The following is a 21,793-nucleotide window of genomic DNA, read 5'->3' on the forward strand; positions in this document are numbered from 1 at the left end:
GGTTGCCCTTGTAGTTGGAGCATAGATGTTCAGGATTGAGAGTTCTTGTTGGATTTTTCCTTTGACCAGCAAGAAGTGTCCTTCCATGTCTTTTTGATGACATAAACCATATTTTAGTTATGGTTTTCTGACCCCTTACTTCTCCTAGTTCCTCCCTGCCTCACCTCTCATCCAGATGCATACCCTTTCTCTCCATAGAAAACAAAAGTATATCAAAGGGATAATAATAACAGAAAATTAAATATAATAAAATAAATAAAAATTAAGTAAATAAGAATCATGCAAAACAGTGAAACAAGGAAAAGAGCCAAAGTAAAAGCAGAAGAAATGCACACATGAAGGGACACACATGTTCACATACAAAGGAATCCCATAAAAAAACAAAATTTAAAGATATAATTTACATGGAAAGGGCCTGTGATGTAAAACCTATTAACCAGTAAACCAAACAATCAAACAAATGATACCCCAACGATGCTCTTATTTAACATTATGAGACAAAAAGCCCTTCAAATATGGCATCTAGTTCTTTCATGCCCAGCATCTGTAGTAGAGTATGGGGCCTACCTCTAAGATAGGTGTCTAAACCTAGTGAGAATCTCAAAGAGCTATTTTTTCCATGTATTTTTTTTATGAAAATGGAATCTTCACTTATACAATACATTCCGATACATAGTTTTCTATTCCTCTGCTTCTCCAACCTATAAAGGCTATTAGCATTACACCTGAGTGACATCCCAATGGTGACTCTAAATGCCTGAAGAACTTGCACAAATGTGTTGAAGTGTCTAAGAAAACTGAATTCTCATTTTCCATGTGGCTCTCTGTTTCAGATAGCTTCTGAATTATGGCGTCAAGGTCTGTGTTCACTTTTCTAGGACAGCCCTAAGACCCTATCTGGGGAAGACCTGTGTGGGCCATTTATATGGTGTCACAGTCTCTGAGTTCATATGTGCTCCAGCCCTATGGGATCTATAAAAACTTCTGCATCATTTTCCTCCTATTCTTTTCACTCTTATACTCTTTCTGTTTCCTTTTCAACAGAATTCCCTGTGCCCTGAGGGATGATTTGATAGAGATGTTACTTTTAGGGCTATGTTTTCTGAGAACTCTTGCTTCTGCAAAATCTCCAGATGTGGGTCTCTGTTTTAATCTGTTGCAGGAGTGAACTACTCTGATTTGTATTAAGCAACATAGATATATAGGAATATAACAGAACGTCCTCAGTAGTTATTTTATTGCTCTATTCCTTTTCCCTGAACAGTAGAATTTGGATTTACTCTATTCCTAACCTGTAGAGTTTCTGGTACTTGGCTATATAAGCAATATTGGGTTTCAGTTTAGTCTCATGGAGTGGGCCTTAAATAAAATGAGATTTTGGTTGATTATTATAACAAGATGTGTGCCACTATTGCACCAGCATTTCTTGTATGCAAGCTGTTCACTTTTGTAGCAGAGTTCATGTTTATTTTTCTCCTTTGGCAACTTGCAGAGTACTATCCAGTCCATGATTACTAGTCCAAAGGTGTGAAAGCTCTACATAGGCACTCGTGCATGATCAATGAATTTTGTAGCTGTTATCCTCAGCAATCTGCCCTTAACTTCAGTTTGTGCAGATCTGCCAACAACTCTATTAACTGTTATGGGTTCCCATAGGACATCTAAGGATAAGAATTCAATTAGATATAATTGACTTGTAGTAATTTAATCTTTATTTGGTGAAAAGAGATTTTCAGTTGAGACTTTCTCCCTGTTATTTGATAATTTCATATAGATAGATGTTCTTCTTATATATACAGTTCTGCTAGGTGTAAGATGAAATCTTAAAGTAGTTTTGATTTGCATTTCCATGACGCTACAGGTTCTTGAACATTTTTGAATGTTTCTCAGTCATTTGCATTTTTTTCATTGAGGATTTCTCCATTTAGAAATGTATTTCAAATTTAAATCATATCATTTGTTTTCCTGATGCTCTGTTTTTTTGTTCTGTTTATATTTTAAATAATAGCCCTCTGTCAAAAATTTAATTGTTAAAATTATATTTACTTCATAGACTACCACTTATTTCAAATGATGGTGACCTTTGCCATGCAGAAGCACTTCAGCACAAAAGGTTCCATTTATTAAAATTTGTCTGTAGTGTTTATGCTATGATTGCAGTATTCAGAAAGTTCAGGAAAGGTGGGTTTTGTTTCTTTGTTTGTTTGTTTTTCCCTACCCTAGGTTTTTCTTTTTCTATATGAAGCTAAAAATTGTCCTTTTAAATTCTGCAAAAAAATTGTTGGGATTTTAATAATGATTGCATTGAATCAGAAGATTATTTTAATAGGATGATTACCTTTACTCTGTTAGTTTTATCAATCCATGGTTGTAGGAGATCATTCTATCTTTCATCAAACCATGAAAATAAACACCAGATAGGACATACTAAATAATAATAGATCATCCCTCTCCTAGTAGTTTCTCAGGGCAGACCAATTTAAACATAATTGCCTGACAAGAACTGTAGATTATATCCAGTAAAGAATGAAAGCAGAACATGTCTTATTAATTTGCTGAAAGTGTTGATTTTTCTGGTAGATTTTTTTGGGTCACTTATATATACTATCAAGTAGTCTGCAAATATATATAGCATGACTCCTTCTTTTACAATTTTTGTCCCTTGATCTTCTTCAGGTTTCTTATTGCTCTGGCTAAAACCTATTGGATAGGTTTGTAGAGAGCAGACAAGCTTGTCCTGTTCCTGATTTTTATGGGATTGGTTTGAGTTTTTCTCTATTTAAGTAGATTTTGGCTGTGGGCTTAGAAAGGGGATGGGAAATGCAAATCAAAACAATACTGAGATTTTACCTCACACCAGTCACAATGACTAAGATTAAAACTTCAGGAGACAGCAGGTGTTGTCTAGAATGTGGAGAAAGATGAACACTCCTCCACTGCTGGTGGGATTGCAAGCTGGTACAACTACTCTGAAAATCAGTCTGGCAGTTCCTCAGAAAACTGTGCATGATACTTCCAGAGGACCCTGCTATACCACTCCTGGGAATATACCCAGAGGATTCCCCAGCATACAGTAAGGACACATGCTCCACTATGTTCATAGAAACCTTATTTGTAATAGCCAGAAGCTGGAAAGAATCCAGGTGTCTCTCAATGGAGGAATGGATATAGAAAATGTGGTATATTTACACTATGAAATACTACTCAGCTATTAAAAACAATGAATTCATGAAATTCTTAGGCAAGTGGGTGGAACTGGAGAATGTCATCCTGAGTGAGGTGACCCAATAACAAAAGAACACACGTGGTATGGTTTCACTAATAAGCGGATATTAGCTCAGAAGCTCTGAATACCCAAGACACAATTAACATACCAAATGATTCCCAAGAATAAGGAAGGAGAGAGCCATGGTCCTGGAAAGTCTTGATGCAGCAATGCAGGGGATTTCCAGGACAGAGAAGTGGGAGGGGGTTGATTGGGGATTGAGCAGAGGGAAGAGGGCTTATGAGATTTATGGGGCGGGGGAGGGGGAACCAGGAAAAGGGAAATCAAAGAATGTAGACAAAGAATGTAGAAAATAAAAAAAGAAAGACAAAAAATAATTAATATCCAATAAAAATATGTGTATCACAAAAAAATCTGGCCCTATAAAAAGATATGGACTTTTCTTTTCTCTATTTTATGTGGAATAATATGAGGCATGTTCTTTGAAAATCTGACAGAATTTGAGCTAAAATTATATGGAGTAGGCCGCTGCTGATGCTGTTGTTTCTATTCTAGCAGGGGTTTGTTTATTTAACTTTGATATTTATTTATTTAACTTTGATAGCTGTATATAAAAGAGAAATTATTCACTTTTTGATTTTTCAAATTGGTGGAGTGTTTGCTTTTAAAGCGCGTTCTTATGATGTTCTTATGTTCTTATGATGTTCTTATGTTCTTATGATGTTCTTATGTTCTTGGCATTTTTTGGTGTGTTGTTTTTACTTCCCTTATTTTTTTCTCCACTTTTATAAATTTGGATCTACTCTCTGTGATTTTTCTTTTTAGTTACTTGGCTAAGCTTTTGTCTATCTTATTGATTTTCCGTGCGTGTCTTTGTTTTGTTTGTTTGTTTGTTTTGTTTTTGAGAATAGTTGTTGTTAATTTTGCAAATTTCTGAGATATCTGGCCCTTTCATTTTTGTTAGCTTCCCCAACCTTATATGCACCTTTTATCCATCTTGAAGGTAATTTTTCAGTTTCAGTTTGGAGCAAGTAGTCACACTGTCAAGATACATGTCCAGAAAAGAGCAGACATGTTAATGATCTGCTCCAAACTGGAAGCTATCCATATGCACAATTAAATGAAATAAATTTACCAATAAAATAATTAAGGTGCTGCAAAATAAAAATAGTGAATAAAATAGTATGCAAAAGAATATGTACATGCAAGTTCAGTTAGACATGAATTCCAATCACATACAAATGTTGAAATAATTATTTATGGAAATGATAATGTGTACATCTAGAAATCACCAGTTGAATAATGTTGAATGAATGTTGAATGAATGTTGAATGAATGTTGAATGTTGAATGTTGAATGAATGTTTCTTTGTCTTGCCTAAATTAGAAAAGAGAACAAACGAATTAAACAAACCTCCCAACATCTGTAATTAAGAAGAAAAAACAAACAACAACTACAAGAGAACACTCCTAAATATTGTTGGATTGTTTAAAAGTCTGGGAACCCAGTAGTAAAGTTTCACTGAAGGTAGGTTGGAGTTTCAAGCAAGAGTCCCAACATTAGTTAATTAGTTGAATGGAATATTGTTTTTACCCTAACAACACACACACACACACACTCACACACACACACACACACACACATATTCCAAAATTTTGTTAAATCCTAAGAAAAGAAATACTTATACATCAAAAGTAAAACAAATCCAAGCTTTTATTAGAGTATTTATTTACAGGAATATTGATACTACTCCCATGCTTACAGCATAAGTCTAGGGACTGCTCCTCCCCAGACATTTCCTACAGTGACATGCTAAGCTCCCCTCTCATGCTCTCCCTAATAAACAAACTCAGTTTCTAGGTTGATGGCATGAGGAGGTTCACTCCCTCAGAGTGAGCACATCTCCACAGGAATCCATGTTTTGATTTCTGTCTACCCTTTCTTATTTCCCTCTCTGACCCTAGACAGTATTCCGGGACTAAATCAGAATCAGAACTCAGCATCATATCACTGCTGTTAGTTAACTTACTTATCACTCAATGGAAATGCTTCTGAAGTGCATACCATGGTTCAGTTCTACAAAGCAGAAGAACTCTACTTCTGCTTTTGATTCCAGTTTCCTTGTGTTTTATATTTATATGTATGGAAATGTTTGAAGAGTATATTAATTTGAGCAAAATTACATACTATTCACTGATCTAAATGGCAACATCTACTGTCTTTAGAATTTCAAGGAAAAATAGGCTTTTCTTAGATTTGGAAATCTAAATCTCTAGGGTTTAATCCATGATTCATAACTAACCATATTTTATATAATCTAGTTTTTGTTTATTTTTGAAATTACTTCTAAAATACAGTCGAAAAATCATAGTCTTCTTAACTAAATACGTTATGTATTACTTTGTCAGTTTCTTCAGTTACAATTATAGTGTTTCTGACTAATAAGGCCTTATTAATAGTTCATTTGCAAACACCAATGTGAAAAAAGGATTAAGTAATTTTCAAAAGGCAAAAGGGGTCACTGTGAGCAATCGGATTACAGCTAAGTATGCTTTGATTCTCAGGACTGGCTGAAGATGATTTAAACACCTCCTTAATCTGACTTCAATAATTTAGTTAGAGGCTAAATTGCCCATTAAACCCATTAAAAATTATTTTTTCCACTTTACCAAACCACTAGAATTCAGTAAATACTCACTGAGATGAGATAAAGTTGAAACATAATGTTCCTTCTTTTGCTTGTTTATCTCAAAACATTTTGTGTATGCTCCCTCTTTCTAGTATTTCTGGTTATCTACTGTTTAAAAGCTTTTTTTCTGTGTGTGTATGATTTATGTCAAATAGAGCAATAATACTTCTCCTAATGTTTCTGTAGTAGCTAACAAAAACACCAATGACAGCTTTTGGAAATCTCCTTTACTGTTGTTTGAAAGAAATATGTAAAACATTCTATAAACAACATAGGTTTTTTGCTGTTGTTTAGGTTGCTGTCTAGAAATCAAAGATATAGCCTATTGTGAAAGATAGCACACACTTCAGACATAGAAAATGTTGGACTTAAATTGGAATTGACCAGCAAGTCTCCTGAGAAGTAGCTTTCATTGCATCTGAAAGTACTATGCAAGCTTCCAAGGGGGGAAAAAAAAACAATTAAAAGTTGAACAGATCTGTAAATTCTCTGAACCACATCAATGACCAGCATGGCAGGATACGTTCAAAGGTGCAACAGTAGCACTGATATTTTATGGCAACCTAAGAAGAGGAAAAGGGTTTCAATCATTGACAAAAGAGTCAGAGACACTCCAGCTGTTAGGAACCCCACAAAAACATGAAGCTAATTAATCATGATATACATACATACATATATGTATGTATACATGGAACCTAGTTCAGAACTTGGCAGGACTTGTAATTGTCACTTATGTCTCTGTGAGTAACTGTGAGCCCTGCTTGGTTGATTCTGTGGGCCACGTTTATATAGTGTCTTTAAGCGCTCTGGTTCCTAAAATATTTCTCCCCTTCTCCTCCATAGGATTCCCCAATCTCTGCCTGTGGGAAGTGCTTGTCTGTGGGTCTCGGCATCTGCTTCCATCAGCTGCTGCAGGAAGCCTTTCTGAGCATTGGGCTAGCCAGTAAACTACGAATATAACACATTCATCAGACATAGCATTAGGAATCATGTCAATGACATTTTCTTGCCAGTCCAGTCTCTTCTACCCTGTGTACCTTGGCTATCCAGCTTCTGATTCCTGACCAACAGGATTGTAAAGCACCAACTCCCTTTCATGATGTGGGCCTTAAGTTGGAAGTCATTGGTTCATCACTATCAGAAGTTCTGAGCACCATTTCCCCAGCATATCATGTAGGACCAGCAAACAAATTTTAGGATGAACTTCTTTTCACTGATTCTTTGTCTCTCAGTCCCACAACTTAAAGTCTAGTTACAGAAGATTGCCACTTGTGTTTTTGAAGTTCACTATTCTGAAAGGTATAAAATAAAATATCAAAATAATGTTGTTGTCACACACTTGCCTAATGAACAAGGATGTTAAATGTTTCTTAAAAGTGGTTCTCAGACACATGAGATTTCTCTACTAAAAATTCTGTTTAGATTTGAACCTGAGTTTTCATTGGATTATTTGCTTTGTTGAAATATAGTTTGATTTTTATATGTTTTAGAGATTACCTCTCTATCAGCTGTAGAACTAGTGAAAAACCTTTCTCATATAGCCTTCCATTTGATCTATTGAAAGTGTCCCTTGCATTACAGAAAGAACCTTATCACTCTCATGAGGTCCCATTTACCATTTATTAACTATTGATCTTAGTGCTTGCATTGTTGCTGTTATATTAAGGAGGTTGTTTTCTGTGTTAATGAGTGTACACATATTTTTCACAACCTACTTTAATAACAGCTATATCAACCAACAAGAGCTTCCAAGGTATAAACCACTAGCCTGGTCCAGCTGAATATATAACAGAGGATGGCCTTGATGGGCATCAATGGGAAAAGAGACCCTTCGTCCTGTGAAGGCTTGATGCTTCAGTGTGGGGAAATGCTAGGGTGGGTAGGTGGGAGTGAGTGGGTTGGTGGGGAGCACCCTCATAAAAGGAGGAGGAGGGGGGAAGGGATAGGGGCTTTCTGAGGGTGATATTATAAAAGGGAATATCATTTGAAATGTAAATCAAAGGTAACATACTAATAAACTGTAGAAAGTGTGCCCCAAGAGCTTATGTAGTTAATATTTCTTTTCCACCCCATTGTGTTGCTAAGAGAGAGAGGGACACTTGAAAAGTGGAACCTCATGGTAGTCCTCAGGTGATTGATAGTTTTACCTCCAAGAGATTTTGGAGTTTTTGTCTTCCTTCTCATTTTTTCTTTTCTAAAATTTGGTATTGGTGTTCACACTGCCACACATTCCTATATGAGTAATTACATCATAAGTATGCTGAAGAGGTAGTCAAACATGCCCTGAAACCAACCAACCAACCAACCAACCAACCAACCAACCATCAATCATTCAATCAATCAATCAGATAGGCTTAGTTCACCCATTGTTTTATTTAAGGAAAGTTGAATAGCAACACAGCAAAGATAAATTAGTAATAGCAACAGTACTCAAAATGCTTAAAGATTACTATGACTTTCAATTAGAAATGCATATTCCTAGGACAAAAATGTATTCAACATCATTAATTAATGAAAAAAATAGTTCAATGCCATATATTGTTAGCATATATCCTTTAAAAGGCTCAGCATATTTATACATATAAATATTATGTACTTTAATCATGGGTCACTTTGCTTTCTTCTCTATCCTTAATCATTCCTTCCCACTTCTCTACCATCCCTCATCATTGTTCTATTAATTTTAAACCCTTATTCATGTTATCTTGACTCAACATATGTGTGCGAATACGCAATCCTGACACGCATTGCACTGATGTATTTCATTAATGTGATTATCTTCAGTTCAATTTATTTAGCTGAGAATGAAGTAATTTAATTTTTATTTCAGGGTGAAAAAATCTGTGTGTTCTATGTGATCAAATAATTATTCAGCCCCGTAAGATTACATTTATCAAGCAGTAGTAAGTTGGAATACTTGAAAATACTTGGAATACAATTTTGCTTGCAATATAAAATTTGAAATATTTGAAATCAGAATTATAGGAGCATATATTCCTAATCATTTATCTTATTTACAATAGACATAAAATAAAAAAAAAAAAACATCTGGGGTGCGGAGAAAGAGGAACACTCCTCCACTGCTGGTGGGGTTTCAAATTGGTACAACCACTCTGGAAAGCAGTCTGGCGGTTCCTCCGAAAACTGGGCACCTCACTTCCAGAAGATCCTGCTATACCACTCCTGGGCATATACCCAGAGGATTTCCCACCATGTAATAAGGATACATGCTCTACTATGTTCATAGCAGCCCTATTTATAATTGCCAGATGCTGGAAAGAACCCAGGTATCCCTCAACAGAAGAGTGGATGCAAAAAATGTGGTATATCTACACAATGGAGTACTATTCAGCCATTAGAAACAATGAATTCATGAAATTCTTAGGCAAATGGATGGAGCTAGAGAACATCATACTAAGTGAGGTAACCCAGACTCAAAAGGTGAATCATGGTATGCACTCACTAATAAGTGGTTATTAACCTAGAAAACTGGAATACCCAAAACATAATCCACACATCAAATGAGGTACAAGAAGAAAGCAGGAGTGGTCCCTGGTTCTGGAAAGACTCACTGAAACAGTATTTGGCAAAACCAGAACGGGGAACTGGGAAGGGGTGGGAGGGAGGACAGGGGAAGAGAAGGGGGCTTACGGGACTTTCGGGGAGTGGGGGGGGGGGCGAGAAAAGGGGAAATCATTTGAAATGTAAATAAATTATATCGAATAAAAAAATAACAATAAAAAAAATCCAAGAAGAATATAGGATTTGAGATAATCTAATAAAAAAAATCTGCAGCTAAAGATAGTATTCACAAGAAATGACAGAAAAACTCTTTATCTGCATGTAGATGAATGAGATCATTCCATTATCATCCAAATTGCCGCTTCTAAACTATCAAAATATTAATCAAAAATCTATATGTAGGACATGAAAATGTAAAACTAGTATAAAAAACATAAACAAAACAATTTATAGCATATATATAAATGATGCACTCCTAAAAGGGACTCCATACTATAAGAGAATAATTCTTATAGTTAAAAACTAGACTTTATTAAAGTAAGTTTTGCTTTTGAGCTTGGGGAAAATTTTGCCGTATATTTGCTCAATATTACACATTTCTCTCTAATGTGTTACCAAAAAAAGAGAGAGAAAGTGACTTTCCTCTTGCTGGCATTTCTGAGAATGTCTACTTTTCAATGCTCTTAGTAAGGAAGAGGCTTATTAAACTTCAAGGAAGCTGAGAGATCTAGAGACAGATTCTACAAGCTTAAAGCTCTGTATTTAGACATGTTATTTAAAATCTAAAACTCAATTTCATTAAGGTAATATAATTCTAAATTTACAGGCCTACTGTGAAAATGTAATGAGAAAATACATGTAAAATGCTCATAGTAAGACGTTGGAAATGCAATATGTGCTTCTTTATGCTTTCAAGTAAAAAATCATGGTTACATTGATGATTGGAAAAATTAATACCATCAATTTGCCTATAGGTTCTTTGGTGGAGACACTTATTTCCCAAATTTGCAGTGTGCACACGTTAGGCTGGATTTAATTCCTGTATAGGTAAAAATATAAACATATTTTCAAAGTCCAGAAAAATGGCTCGATTAAAAAAATGTATAAAGAAATTAGTAAAAGTAAGAAAATATATAAAAGAACCATGTAGCTACTAAAAAAATATTATTTGATTTTACAACTTTGCAGTGGGTATTAAATATTTTTATGATTATGGATTATGTAAAATCATAAATTATCTATGTAAAAACATTAAACTAACTTTATTAATAGAAAAATAAATTATGGGCTCAGTATGATATAGTTCCCAATTGTTATTACAATGTCTTTTATTATTTTTTGGTTGTTAAACATAGGAGCATCTTCTATAATATGGTTCCTCAAGAGATTAATTCAATGTTTTTGATTCATTTTCTTATCTGTCTATGGAATTCTGAAATGTATATGTTAGAAAGTGGTTGAAACAGATGAATTAAACAATTTGATTTTACAAATTAGGTTATTACTTGCTTTGGGTACTTAATATTAGAATAGAAAATTTTTTGACATCTTGGCTTAAAAGGATTGTCCATATGGTCATATAAAGATTTTTAAAATGCTATTAAGTAAAAAAAAAAAAAAAAAGAAATGAGCTTAATAAATTTTCCTTTCAGTACAGTAAATATTCTACATAAAGCCTAAATAAATAATTGATTTTAGCTTTATATTACATTCTAATATATTATGAAAATACCACTATACAAGGAGATAAGGATGGATCAATTCGCATTCTTCTGCATGCTGCCCTCCAGTTGAACCATCACCATTTGTTGAAAAGGCTATCTTTTTTCCATTGGATGTTTTCAGCCTCTTTGTCGAGGATCAAGTGGCCATAGGTGTGTGGCTTCATTTCTGGATCTTCAATCCTGTTCCATTGATCCTCCTGCCTGTCACTGTACCAATACCATGCAGTTTTTAACACTATTGCTCTGTAGTATTGCTTGAGGTCAGAGATACTGATTCCCCCAGATTTTCTTTTGTTGCTGAGAATAGTTTTAGCTATCCTGGGTTTTTTGTTGTTCCAGATGAATTTGATAATTGCTCTTTCTAACTCTGTGAAGAATTGAGTTGGGATTTTGATGGGTATTGCATTGAATCTGTATATTGCTTTTGGCAAAATGGCCATTTTAACTATATTGATTCTACCGATCCATGAGCATGGGAGGTTTTCCCATTTTTTGAGGTCTTCTTCCATTTCCTTCTTCAGAGTCTTGAAGTTCTTGTCATACAGATCTTTCACATGTTTGGTAAGAGTCACCCCAAGATACTTTATACTGTTTGTGGCTATTGTGAAGGGGGTCATTTCCCTAATTTCTTTCTCAGCCTGCTTATCCTTTGAGTATAGGAAGGCCACTGATTTGCTTGAGTTGATTTTATAACCTGCCACTTTGCTGAAGTTGTTTATCAGCTGTAGGAGCTCTCTAGTGGAGTTTTTTGGGTTACTTAGGTAGACGATCATGTCGTTTGCAAATAATGATAGTTTGACTTCCTCCTTTCCAATTTGTATCCCTTTGACCTCCTTATGTTGTCTAATTGCCCGAGCTAGTACCTCAAGTACAATATTGAAAAGATAAGGAGAAAGGGGGCAGCCTTGTCTGGTCCCTGATTTCAGTGGCATTGCTTCAAGTTTCTCTCCATTTAGTTTGATGCTGGCTACCGGTTTGCTGTATATTGCTTTTACTATGTTTAGGTATGGGCCTTGAATTCCTGTTCTCTCCAAGACTTTAAGCATGAAAGGATGCTGAATTTTGTCAAATGCTTTTTCAGCATCCAATGAAATGACCATGTGGTTTTGTTCTTTGAGTTTGTTTATGCAGTGGATTGTATTGATGGATTACCGTATATTGAACCAACCCTGCATTCCCGGGATAAAGCCTACTTGATCATGGTGGATGATCGTTTTGATGTGTTCTTGGATTCGGTTGGCAAGAATTTTATTGAGTATTTTTGCATCGATGTTCATAAGGGAAATTGGTCTGAAGTTCTCTTTCTTTGTTGGATCTTTGTGTGGCTTTGGTATCAGCGTAATTGTGGCTTCGTAGAAGGAATTGGGTAGTGTTCCTTCTGTTTCTATTTTGTGGAATAGTTTGAAGAGTATTGGTGTTAACTCTTCTTTGAAGGTTTGGTAGAATTCTGCACTGAAACCATCTGGTCTTGTGCTTTTTTTGGTTGGAAGACTTTCTATGACTCCTTCTATTTCTTTAGGCATTATGGGACTGTTTAGATGGTCTAGTTGGTCCTGATTTAATTTTGGTATTTGGTATCTGTCAAGGAAATTGTCCATTTCCTCCAGATTCTCCAGTTGTGTTGAGTACAGGCTCTTGTAGTAGGATCTGATGATTTTTTGGATTTCCTCAGTTTCCGTTGTTATATCTCCCTTTTCATTTCTAAGTTTGTTAATTTGGATACTTTCTCTGTGCCCTTTGGTGAGTCTGGTGTCTCCTTGTACTAAGCTCAAATCCAAATGGATCAAGGACCTCCACATAAAGCCAGACACTCTGAAGCTAATAGAAAAGAAACTGGGGAAGACCCTTGAGGACATCGGTACATGGAGAAAGTTTCTGAACAGAACACCAATAGCGTATGCTCTAAGAGCAAGAATTGACAATTGGGACCTCATAAGGTTACAGAGTTTCTGTAAGGCAAAGGACACCATCAAGAGGACAGATCGGCAACCAACAAATTGGGAAAAGATCTTCACCAATCCTACATCAGATAGAGGGCTAATATCCAATATATATAAAGAACTCAAGAAGTTAGACTCCAGAAAACCGAACAACCCTATTAAAAATGGGGTACAGAGTTAAACAAAGAATTCTCACCTGAAGAACTTCGGATGGCGGAGAAGCATCTTAAAAAATGCTCAACTTCATTAGTCATTAGGGAAATGCAAATCAAAACAACCCTAAGATTTCATCTTACACCAGTCAGAATGGCTAAGATTAAAAATTCAGGAGACAGCAGGTGTTGGAGACGGTGTGGTGAAAGAGGAACACTCCTCCACTGCTGGTGGGGTTGCAAATTGGTACAACCACTCTGGAAATCAGTCTGGCGGTTCCTCCGAAAACTGGGCACCTCACTTCCACAAGATCCTGCTATACCACTCCTGGGCATATACCCAGAGGATTCCCCACCATGTAATAAGGATACATGCTCTACTATGTTCATAGCAGCCCTATTTATAATTGCCAGATGCTGGAAAGAACCCAGGTATCCCTCAACAGAAGAGTGGATGCAAAAAATGTGGTATATCTACACAATGGAGTACTATTCAGCCATTAGAAACAATGAATTCATGAAATTCTTAGGCAAATGGATGGAGCTAGAGAACATCATACTAAGTGAGGTAACCCAGACTCAAAAGGTGAATCATGGTATGCACTCACTAATAAGTGGTTATTAACCTAGAACACTGGAATACCCAAAACATAATCCACACATCAAATGAGGTACAAGAAGAAAGGAGGAGTGGTCCCTGGTTCTGGAAAGACTCAGTGAAACAGTATTCGGCAAAACCAGAACGGGGAACTGGGAAGGGGTGGGAGGGAGGACAGGGGAAGAGAAGGGGGATTATGGGACTTTCGGAGAGTGGGGGGGGGGGCTAGAAAAGAGGAAATCACTTGAAATGTAAATAAATTATATCGAATAAAAAAATTAAAAAAAAATATACCACTATAGTTGATAAATTTAATAAAATATTTTTCATTTTCCTTTTATGAGCCAAACATGCAATGTAATTAATCTGGAGCTACTCAAATTTAAACTATATAAGATGGTTCAATTCACAGTTCTTTGGAAATTCAATCTTAAGATCAGGCTACTCCTTGTTTGCTATATATCTAGGAAGCACATCAGGAAAGATATCAATTTTAAAATTGTGGCTAGTATTATAAGTCAGGATAAGAGAAAATCTGATTGACTTGGGTCATCAAATTCTCATTACCACCCTCCAACATTAGAGCTAATGGCCTCAATACAGATCCACAGGACTTTGAGTAGAACGTTTTGAAACAAAGTCTGCAATTACAAATGGACACGCACTTGATATATATAGACAAGACATATTTCCTGTATCCTTCACAGATGTAACTACAAATCACAGTATTTTAAAAGGATGAAAATCTCTTTAATTAGTATCAAAATAAATCAGAGAGTAAAAGGAAGAGGATCCTCAACTCATGCTGCTTTATTGACATTATGATGTCATAAAAGCTTTCAGTTCATGTTAACATTGATCTTGAATTTAGCCTCACTCCGTGCTAGTTTGATTCTCTTGATTTAGTGGGCAGTGGATAGTGAGTTACCTCTCTCTGTCAGCCATGTTATGGCATGACAGGGTAGCCTGTTGCTAAATTACAATTCTTCCTGTTTTAGATATATTAACTACTCTGTAGTATGATATTTCCCACTTACATTACTTTTAACAACAGAAAGTATATTTAGTAGTTTAGGTGTATAAATTAAGGTAAGAATTATGGTATTTTCCACTTCTAGTTTTAATATCATAAAACATTATATTAACTTATTATACAATGTCTGTGTTCATTTCCTGTTTTAGAAAGTTATTATTTAGAGTTTATTGTAAAGTTAACATGAGATTTAATAATTATTATTCAATTTATTCTGTTTTTAATTTACATTTTCATACACTGTAGTTTGTTTATTTTCCAAACAATAAATATACATTTCAAAATTATAATTTCTATGGCTACTTTTATAAAAAATAAGTTTATGTTTCAATATATTTAAAAGAAGCCAGCCAGATGGCCTAGTGAGAAAAGCACTTGTAGGCAAGCCTTATTATCTGATTTCAGCCTCACAGAACCACACGATGTTAGGTGAAAATCAATTCCTACATATTCTTGTCCAACCTTAACAAGCACTACATGATACATGCTCTTCCCTCCAATAATATATATGTGTAATGTGAATTAAATAATTATAATTTCTGTAACTAAATCTCAATTCAAATGTCAATAACTAATACAAAACCTTTTTCCTTTTCTTCTCAGTAAATAGAATTTTATATGTTATATTCAGTGTTGCCTCATGACAGTAAATGGTTATGCTGTAAAAAGGAAAGCTTTGATTTTTTTTTTTTTTTTTTTTTTTTTTTTTTTTTTTTTTTTTTTTTTGGTTTTCAAGACAGGGTTTCTCCGTATAGCCCTGGCTGTCCTGGAACTCACTCTGTAGACCAGGCTGGGCTCAAACTCAGAAATCCACCTGCCTCTGCCTCCCAAGTGCTGGGATTACAGGTGTGTGTCCCCATGCCTGGCATTTCTAATGCTATGTTAGCTCAGTATAAAACATCTACAAAAACATTACATTTGGTTAAATGTCACTGCCTACCACACCCTGTTTTAAATAGTATGCATTGCATCACAAACATCATTAATGGATCAGAGAATAAATACAGCATTGCAAGATTTTCATTTTAAAATGGGCCAAGATATATTTAATGTGTATAGGTATATATATCTCCCCATAAACATTGCTCTGTTTATTTATGATCTTTATAAAAATTATAGCTTTATATGAATGGTTCTTATTAAAGTGCTTTTCTCCTCACTAAAATCTTTGGATACAGCTACTGCTAATTTATAGACTGGCATACAGTGTGGTCATTGGATCTCAGTGTTAGTAACTCCCACACTTTTGTGCCCTAATGATTTCATTTATTCACGCAGAGAGTCATCAGCAAACAAACAAGATTGGTCATGTAACTACAGACTGAAATACTCTAATATGCAACTGGTTTATGAAAACAAGCAGCTGTACCAACAAGATAGGCAATCAAATTGACAGTGTGTTTCTAAGTAAATGAATGTGTGCCACTTGACAAATTTAAATAACTCTTGTAACACTACAACAAGCCGATGTGAATTATCACATCCATTCAGAGTACACACACAATTTACATGAGATAACTTTGCATTTATGTCACACAGACACACAGGTTTTTAAGCCCAGGAGCATGCAAAGTACATGTGGGGAATATTAAAAGCAGCCATTTTAATATAAAAGCAGTTTAGCAAGTAAAAGGTTATTATTAATGAATAATACAAAATTAAACTGTGAAATAAAATATCTCTATAACATTGTCATAAATTATGTTACAATATGTAATACTTAGGAATGTTTATTCCAGTTTATTTAGCTTTTGTGATCATGCATAATAGTGACTGAGAAACTATAAATGATATTTTAATATAATTTTCTTTCCTTAATAAAAAAAATCATGATATTTATTACATAATAGTCCCTAATTCCATTCATTATTCTTCCAGTAATATAATTTCTTTTAAAAGGTATTACCTAATAATTCTCTATTGTATACTTATATATTTGATCCTCTGTTGATGACATCATAGACTCTGTACCTTCCTTACCACAACCATTATGTATAGCGCCATAACAACTATTGATGTATCAGTATTTGTTATACAATAGTTTTGTTTTCATCTGGTATCCATCTGGAAATTGTATACCTGGATCATGTAGCAGTTCTTATTTTAGATATTTGGCAAACAAATTGCCAAATTGATTTCCATAGTAGCCATGTTAACTTACACTCCCACTGCTTTCACTATTCTTCACCAGACTTTTTCTTATTTTCTATATTGTGATTCATTACAAAAAAAAATCGAATATACCTCGGATTTTCTATTACAGAGCTCAGAAATCTGACTTTTTTTAAATCAATAATTGATAAATTGAGTTACATCGTTTTGCATAACTTCTCTTCCAGCTCTTGGATCAGTGATTTGACCATGGTCTTAGGTTTCTTTGGTAGTGTGTGGCCATACAATGTGGGAAATGTATGATAATAGCAATGACGGCATCAATGATTCTCAGGAGTGTGCTTTTATAAAGAAATACAGATGTAAATGTAACTAATTGTGTCTAGTCCTACTTTCAGATATATCTGTATGTTCACATATATGTGTATATGTTAAGAGAATGAGGATATCCTGATATTTCTAAATTTCAGCCATAACCATCTTAGGCAAAGTGTTCCTCCAACTTATTCTTTACAACTTCCAATTTCCAGAGTGTGGATTACTGATTTAATAAATTACTAAATTTTTAAACTCTATAAACCTTCTGAGTCACTGACTTTAATCTCATATGGGATGATCTCTCAACTAAACAGAAACTCTAATATGAAGTAACATTTCCACTTATCTGCAAAGCTATTTAGTGCCACATCTTCCCAGTACATCTTTACAAGAGACTGTTTATGAAGTTAATTTAAAGTTTTGCTCCAAGTTCAGTTTGAGGGGCTTTATAATGTTTTTCTTAGATATAGATTTAAATATATTTAATTGTATATTTGACTATGTATAAATACCGTATATGTACATATTATATATAATTTATTTAGCTATACCACTTGGCAAGAAGGAAAGAAGTAAAGATTTAAGCATTGCAGCATAATGGGACATACCTATAAATCTAACACTTGCAAAGATTGGGAAGGATCAAAAGTTCAAAGTCATGTTTGGGTAAATGAGAAATTAACACAACTTTGGGCTACATTTAACTCTGTGTTATAAAACAACAAAATCAAACAAATAAAGAGTAATAACAAGGATATTAAGCTTCCCTATGTTTGCTTGAAAAGTTATTAAGGATTCTAGAATTAAAGTGATATTTTGTATCAATTGCACAACCATTAGCATAATTCTCTTTCCTGCCCTTTTTTTTTTTTTTTTTTTTTTTTTTTTTTTTTTTTTTTTTGGTTTGGAGCTTAAGAATCATAGGGAGTCTAAGTAAAATAATTATGTGGGGAAAGAAAATCAAACAACCTTAATAACCTGCTATGGAGCCCCTTTGTAGGTCTGTAGGCTGTCTGTTCATTAAGCTCATACAACATGAAGAAAAACATGACCTAGGATACCTTTTCTTAATTTCTATTTATGTATTTATTTACATCTCAAATGCTGTCTCCCAGTCTACCCCCTTAGAGAGACCATTCCACATGAACCCTCTGCTCCAACTCAGATATATTTATAAAGCTTTTTAAGTAATCCTAACCCATTGTATTCAGGATCTGAACCCTGCTGCATCTAACACCATAACAGCCACGCAGTGGCATTCAGCAATTCAATTTCAGAATTCATCCTATTAACTGAGATGATATTATAACTTTTCTCTTGTAAGGGCTTCTTATTTTTGATCCATTTTCTCCTGAATTTCTTTAAGTATGTCCTTCATGTGTTCCTGTACTAGCATCATGACCATTTATTTAAATCAGTGATTTTAAATCCAAATCTTGTTTTTCTGGTGTGATGGGGTATCCAGGACATGGATTATTGGAGAATTGGGTTCAGATGCTACCATATTGCCTTGATTTCTGTTAGTGACGTTCCTGGGTTTACCTTTTGCCATCTAGTTCTCACTGGTGTTAGTTGGTTTTGTTGTCAATGCTGGACTCACCAGTGCAAGCTGCCTCTTCCCAGATGGCCTCTGGTGCACAGATGACCTCCTGCACTGCCTGGAGACAGGGTGCTGTGGCCCAGGCTGTTCCGGAACCAGAGGCAGAGACCTGAAGGCTCCAGCCAGAAGCCTCAGGACTGGATCCTTTGCTCTGCAGGGTCACACTCACCAGAGCACTCTGACTCCTCCCAGCCGGCCTCTGGGTACACAGCTGGTCTCTTGTCTCTTGCAGGGCCTGGAGATGTGGTGTTCTAGCCCAGGCTGTTCTGGATCCCAAAGCAGAGAACTGACAGCTCCTGCCAGAGGCCTCAGGACTGGAACCTAAGCTCTGTGGGGCTGGACCCACTGGCCTCCAGGTGCACAGCAGGCCTCTTGCACTTCCTGGAGACCGAGTGCTGTGGCCCAGGCTGTTCAGATCCTGAAGCAGACACCTGAAGGCTCCAGCCCAGGGCCTGCTGGACTCACCAGAGCACACTGACTCCTCCCAGCCGGCCTCCCAAGTGCCCCTCTGGCCTCTTGCAGGGCCTGGAGATGTGGTGTTGTAGCCCAGGCTGTTCTGGATCCGGAAGCAGAGATCTGAAGGCTCCCGCCAGAGGCCTCAGGACAGGATCCTAAGCTCTGTGGGGCCGGACCCACCGGAGCACGTTGTGTCCTCACATAACTTTTCATAGACAGTTGTCAAATCTTTATATGGCTCAAAATTTGCTGTGGGAATTTTTTTGGGCATTAAATTTATATGCATACTTAATTGAGAATAAGTCTTTTTGTGAATGTGTTCATCGTATTTCAGTATGTGTGATAGTCCTTTCCTGAAGTGGCACATTCTTGGGTAAGTGGCTTGGCAGGCAAATTTACCCACTCAGCAGTCTCACTGAGACATATATAAGTATCTATGAGAAATTCACACACACACACACACACACACACACACACCTATGCACACCCATGCACACGAGCACACATACACACACAAATGCAGGTATTTAGTCCATAGTTGCTTGCCTCCATAACTATAAAGATAGAACTACATTGGCTGTGGCGGAGTATGTTTACTTCATAGTAAAGAGGAAGCAGAGAGTGGGAGGAAGAGACCAGAAACAACGTATCTGAAGCTCCAGTGACCTAGTTTCAGTCTCCTAAATTATCACCATCAGCTAGAGAGGAAGACCCAGGCATTAGGATTGGTGTGGGGACTATTAATATCGGAGTTCATCAGTGATTTCCTATTTCAATAGATGCACATATTTATGAAAGTCCAGTATAAAGATGGAAATAGAAAAGTAAGGTAAGCAAATTGCAATAGTATCTAGAAATAAAAGTTGATGTTTCTTTGTGAAATTTGGTTAATCTATCCTAATTTTCTTTTTTTTTATTTGATATATTTTTTATTTACATTTCAAATAATTTCCCCTTTCCTGGCTCCCCACTCCCTGAAAGTCCCATAAGCCCTCTTCCTTCCCCCTGTACCCCATCCACCCCTTCCCACTTCCCTGTTCTGGTACTGCCCTACACTACTACACTGAGCCTTTCCAGAACCAGGTGTGACTCCTCCGTTCTTCTTGGACATCATTTTACATGTGGATTATGTCCTGGGTATTTCAAGTTTCTAGGCTATTATCCACTTATCAGTGAGTGCATTCCATGATTAATCTTTTGAGACTGGGTTACCTCACTTAGTATGATGTTCTCCAGCTCCATCCATTTGTCTAAGAAATTCATGAATTCATTGTTTCTAATGGCTGAATAGTACTCCATTGTGTATATATATCACATTTTTTGTTTCTATTCCTCCGTTAAGGGAAATCTGGGTTCTTTCCATCTTCTGGCTATTATAAATAGGGCTGCTATGAACATAGTGGAGCATGTATCCTTATAACGTGCTGGGGAATCCTCTGGATATATACCCAGGAGTGTTATAATAGGGTCCTCTGGAAGTGTCATGCCTAGTTTTCTCAGGAACCGCCAGACTGATTTCCAGAGTGGTTGTACCAATTTGCAACCCCACTAGCAATGTAGAAGTATTCTTTCTTCACCCCCTCGCTAGCACCTGTTTTCTCCTGAGTTTTTGATCTTAGCCATTCTGACTGGTGTGAGGTGAAATCTCAGGATTGTTTTGATTTGCATTTCCCTAATGACTAATGATGTTGAACATTTTTTAAGATGCTTCTCAGCCACCCGAAATTCTTCAGGTGAAAATTCTTTGTTTAGCTCTGTACCCCCTTTTTTAATAGGGTTATTTGGTTTTCTGGGGTCCAACTTCTTAAGTTCTTTGTATATATTGGATTTTAGCCTTCTGTCAGATGTAGGGTTGGTGAAGATCATTTCCCAGTTTGTTAGTTGCCGATTTGTCCTTTTGATGTTGTCCTTTGCCTTGCATTAACTTTATAATTTTATGAGGCCCCATTTGTCAATTGTTGATCTTAGAGCATACGCTATTGGTGTTCTGTTCAGTTCTGTTCAGGAACTTTTCCCCTGCGCCCATGTCCTCAAGGGTCTTTCCCAGTTTCTTTTCTAGTTTCAGTGTGTCTGGTTTTATGTGGAGGTCCTTGATCCACTATTGAAAGAGGAAAACAATTTTAAAAAGAAACATATGCTGAAAGTCATAAAATATTAATGCATAAAAATAAAAATGTCAAGACAAAATAGTATAATAAAAGATTTGATAAAAGAATGATACTAAAACTTAAATGACATAAACAAATTACTCATTTAAAAAAGAAATAAAATTAAAGAGAACTTTTAAATATCATCTAAGTAGTCTATACATAGTTTTTCTTTAAAAACACAACTACTATTACAAAATGTGTGAAATCCATAACAGATAATTTCTCACTGCTGGGAAGAGAAATTAGTGAAGATATAGAAATAAACTATGAAGC

This window comes from Apodemus sylvaticus, chromosome 8 (genome assembly GCF_947179515.1).
Source record: "Apodemus sylvaticus chromosome 8, mApoSyl1.1, whole genome shotgun sequence".
In the NCBI taxonomy this organism is placed as follows: Eukaryota; Metazoa; Chordata; class Mammalia; order Rodentia; family Muridae; genus Apodemus; species Apodemus sylvaticus.